Raw genomic sequence first — 5,220 nt, 5'->3', positions numbered from 1 at the left:
AGAGACAGCTACCCCTTTCTGCGCTCCATCCATCTGACCCTCTCCTGCCATTCTATGAAGAAAAACAAAATAGCAGGGAGCCAGAGCTTCCTTTAACCTCTTGCATTATTCACTGTCACAGTAAGTGAATAAAGGCTTGGTTAGTACTTTCAGTCTTTCTGTCCAATTGACCACCTCAATACCTATTTTGTTGATAATTGTTGCAGAAAAAAGCACTTGAAAAATTTGGCAGTCATGCATGATAAAAACACTCAGCAAACTTAGATCAAAAGGGACTTTTTTTCCCACTCTGATAATAGACATCAATAAAAATACTACAGCTAGGGTGGGGGTCGGTGCGGAGATTCAGTCATGAAGTCGGGATTAGGGACTTCTCCCGCAGTGACGTGGCTGGCGAGCCTATTTGTGTTGTGGCGTCAGGCTTCCAGGTGACTTTACAGTGAGATGCTGCTCTCCATAGGGATGCTTATGCTGTCTATAGACACAAGTCTATACCATCTTGACTGTCCAGCTCTTTGCATTCCTAAACCTACTGCCTGTAGAAGTGGACATTTTAGCATATAATTTTGAAAACACGTCTCAGACATTGATGACCTTCCAGCATGATTTGGTTATAGACTTCCAGCTGAAGGTTTAAAGGGTTTTTTGATTAACTCAAAACCAGAGAATGCCTGTGAACCCATAGTGCCTCCGCCACTAAGAGACAATTCATCTGGCCCTTTCATCGTGTTAATTAGAAGACTTGATTGTAATTTTGATGAAAAGGTTTTAAATGCACAGAGAGCAGGATACAAAGCAGCCATAGTTCACAATGTTGATTCTGATGACCTCATTAACATGGGATCCAATGACAGTAAGTACAGATCACAAAATTTGTCCAGGATAGACATAGAGCTAGAAGAAACTGACTTCGTAAAGATCAACTTAAGAAACGCCCTATACATAAATTCAAAAAAGGAGATGAGTATGATGTATGTGCCATTGATTTGGATGAATATGAAGATGCAGACAAGCTCAGAATCCTTCCGTGTTCCCATGCTTATCATTGCAAGTGTGTAGATCCTTGGCTAACTAAAACCAAAAAAACCTGTCCAGTCTGCAAGCAAAAAGTTGTTCCTTCTCAAGGCGATTCAGACTCTGACACAGATAGTAGTCAAGAAGAAAATGAAGTGTCAGAACATATGCCTTTATTCAGACCTTGGGCTTCTGTCAGCACCCAGTCATTTGGGGCTTTGCCGGAATCCCGCTCACATCAGAACGTGACAGAATCTTCAGACTATGAGGAAGATGACAATGAAGATACTGACAGTAGTGATGCAGAAAATGAAATTAATGAACATAGTGTTGTGGTTCAACTGCAGCCTGATGGTGAACAGGATTACAACATAGCAAACACTGTTTGACCTTCAGAGGGTATTGGGTTATTTCCCTTTAAAATGTTTATTTAGGCATATAGTTATTTTGCTCCCTTCAGAGATTTCTGTGGAAATAACTTATTTTTTAGTATTCTACAGGTTAATCAGATTACTGAAACAGGTTTTTTTGACCTGGTATTTATCTGCAGGAGTGCACTTCATTTCACTAATATCTAATACAGACTGGTGCTGTAACTCAAGCATCAAATCAACTCTTCTTTTGGAATGAAATATAGCCAAAACATTAAAAAAAATTCCTCAGTATAGCTTACAATTAAGACCTAGATCACAATATGCAAATGTTCCATGTTTTTACACACAACGTCAGTGTTGTGGTCACCTAGCATGAGCTAAGCCAACTCCCATCTCCATAAAGTTACCTAGAGTTGTTGAGCTGGAATATGGTTGTTCTGGTATTTCAGCCATCAATAGTGAGAGGCTACAAGGTAAGTTAGCATTTTTCTTCCGATCAGCACCACAGAGACTCAAAGCTGTCTTCTTCCTTTCTATTGCCAAGTAGTCTTATCCTGAGAGGAACAGTCTCTACTGGGGCAGATTGCAAAATTTTTTTTTTTAAGGTTTTTAATACTGTAGTGTTATGTATGAACTTGACTTATTGGCTAATGTCTCTGGACTTACTGAATTTCAGTATCCTTAAGGATTTTTTGTGTTATTGTGATCAAAGCAAAAAGAAAATGCTGTATAGAAATACCAAACTTCAGTAATTGTTAATACTCACATTATATACCTCTTAAAAAAGAGCATCTTATGCTAATTAGTCCTGCTAAACTATGAACAAATTATTCAAGTATTAGATTTGCAAATATTGCTTATGTTTAACAGAATTAATGATGTATTTAAACAATGTATTATGAAAAGCTAAATTATACATTATTGTAACTATGTAGAAAATATAGACTTATGTACAGTCAAAATGTTAAGAATTTTTATATGGCCTTGTATGAAGGGAGTTTGAATGTTAATAAACACGCTTTCCACTTTAAGAACTGGCAAAAAATAAATAAATAAATAAATAAATAAAAATACTACAACTAACATCATACTTAATGAAAGCTTCCCTGGTAAGATTTGTAAAATGAAAGAAAGACAATTTTTCCCACTTCTATTCAATGTTGTATTGATCCTACTCAGTGCAATACAATCAAACAAACAAAAAATAACAGGCATACAGATTGGACAGGAAGAAACAAAATTGTCTTTTCTGGCAGGTGACAATTTTATATGATATAAATCTCACAAAATTTGCAAAGAATTTATTAAAATAAGTGAGATTAATGTTTCCCAAATGCAAAATAAATATACAAAATGCATTTGGTTTCTTATTGCCTAGCAATAAACAATTGGAACTTGAAAGCAAAATAACACTTATAAAACATAAAAATACCTAAAATAGTTAGAGATAAATGATTTCAAAATATTTAAAGACCTATTCAATGAAAAAATCTAAAAAAAAAAAACAATGCCGAGAAATTAAAGAACATATAGCAAAAGAGGAAATACTATGTTTGTGGACTGGAAGACTCAGTATCTTTTAAGATTCTCCACCATTTGAATCTATAGATTTAATATAATCCTGCTCAAAATCCCAGCATACTTATTTGGTTGGAATTGACAAGGCAATTCTAAAATTTATGTGAAATTGCAAAGGACCAATAAACAATTTAAAAAGAAAATAGCAACATTGGAGAACATAATATTATCAGATTTTAAGACTGTACAAATACACACATAATATGAAAAATTGACAATTGGACTTAAAAAAAAATAAAATTTTCTGCTTTTTCAAAGATACAACTAAAAAAATAAAAAAGCATATCACACACTTCAAAGAAATATATATGACATATGAATATGTATATTTATATGTAATTCTGATAAATAAATATATATGTGTATTTATTTGATAAAAGAACTGTATGCTGAATGTATAAAGAACACTAACAATTCAATAATAAGACTAAAACTCCAATTAAAAGAACGGGCTTCCCTGGTGGCGCAGTGGTTGAGAGTCCGCCTGCCGATGCAGGGGACACGGGTTCGTGCCCCGGTGCGGGAAGATCCCACATGCCGTGGAGCGGCTGGGCCCGTGAGCCATGGCCGCTGAGCCTCCGTGTCAGGAGCCTGAGCTTCGCAACGGGAGAGGCCACAGCAGTGAGAGGCCCGCGTACCGCACAAAAAAAAATGGACAAACTATTTAAATCAGACACTTCACAAAAGAAGATATATAGACAAACACATGAAAAGATATTTAGTCACTGTGGTAATTCAAACTAAATCACAAGCAGATAATACTACATATCAATAGATTGGCTCCGTTTACAAGAACTGGCTGTACCAGTTTTGGTAAGGATATCAGCAACTGGAATTCTTATATACTGCTGGTAGAAATGCAAAATGACACAACCAATTTGGAACAGTTTGGAGTTTCTTATTAATTTCAACCTACAATTACTGTATGACCCAACAACTTCACTCCTAGATATGTTTCTAGGAGAAATTAAGCTTTACATCAACACAAAGACTTTACATGATTGTTCCTATCAGTTTTATTTGTTGTAGCCCCAAACTGTAAATAGCTCAAATCTACCAACAGTTAAATGAATAAACAAATTGTGGTATATTCAAAGAATAGATTACTTCTCAAAATAACATGAAACAAACTACTGAGGAACACAAGAGGATTGTAAATATTACAAACACTATGAGACAAAGAAGCTAGACTCCAAAAAACTATGTACCATATCCTTCTACTCACATGAAACTCTAGAAAATGTAAATTGAATGTATAGTGACAGAAGGATGGTCAGTGGTTGCCTGGAGCCAATGTTGGGAGGAGATGCCTGGGAAAGGCAAATTTGGGGTGGATGAAAATACTGTGTCTTGATTGAGGTGGTGATTACTCAAAAATTTAAATTTGTCAAAACTAGTATGCTTACCTAAATGTCCATAAACAGGTAAATGGATAAAGACATATATACAATGGAATATTACTCAGCCATAAAAAGGAATGAAATTTAGTTATGTGTAGTGAGGTGGATGGGCCTAGAGTCTGTCATGCAGAGTGAAGTAAGTCAGAAAGAGAAAAACAAATACCGTATGCTAACACACATATATGGAATCTAAAATAAATAGTACTGATGAACTTAGTGGCAGGGCAGGAATAACGATGCAGACGTAGAGAATAGACTTGAGGACATGGTGGGGCAGGGGAGAGGTAGCTGCAATGAAGGGAGAAAGTAGCAGTGACATATATACACTACCAAATGTAAAATAGATAGTGGGAAGCTGCTGCATAGCACAGGGAGATCAGCTTGATGCTTTGTGATGACATAGAGGGGTGGGATGGGAGCGTGGGAGGGAGACGCAAGAGGGCGGGGATATGCAGATATAAGTATACGTATAGCTGATTCACTTTGTTGTACAGCAGAAACACAACATTGTAAAGCAATTATACTTCAATAAAGATGTAAAAAAATAAATAAAAACAAAACAAAAATAACCTAGTATCGTTAAAATGGTTGTATTTGTATACAAATCACATCTCAAGAAACTTAATTTTATAAATTACAAAAAATCAACCCCACTATAGAAATCAAAAAGTCTTCCATGATTTTAGAAAGTTCTAAGAGTTCTTTGTATTAAAACATTAAGATGTAAAATTGAATACTTCCAAGAAAGACAACATCATGCTTCTAGATTCTAAAATGGCCTTAACTATAAAAAGATCCAATGACTTTCTATTGAAATTAAAAAATACACATATTTTAATATTTACTTTCATGTT

General features: G+C 35.2%; 1 pseudogene; it reads left to right on the top strand.

The window, feature by feature from the left end:
• The first annotated feature begins 331 nt into the window (after window positions 1-331).
• On the top strand, window positions 332-1,539 carry LOC111183589 (E3 ubiquitin-protein ligase RNF13 pseudogene; annotated as a pseudogene).
• The last annotated feature ends 3,681 nt before the right edge of the window (window positions 1,540-5,220 follow it).

The sequence above is a fragment of the Delphinapterus leucas genome, chromosome 16, assembly GCF_059928025.1.
Source record: "Delphinapterus leucas isolate spDelLeu-1000000601 "Yukka" chromosome 16, BTC_Dleu_Yukka2, whole genome shotgun sequence".
Lineage (NCBI taxonomy): Eukaryota > Metazoa > Chordata > Mammalia > Artiodactyla > Monodontidae > Delphinapterus > Delphinapterus leucas.
The sequence above is the reverse complement of the archived record's forward strand: the minus strand, read 5'-3'. Positions and strand labels throughout refer to the sequence as shown.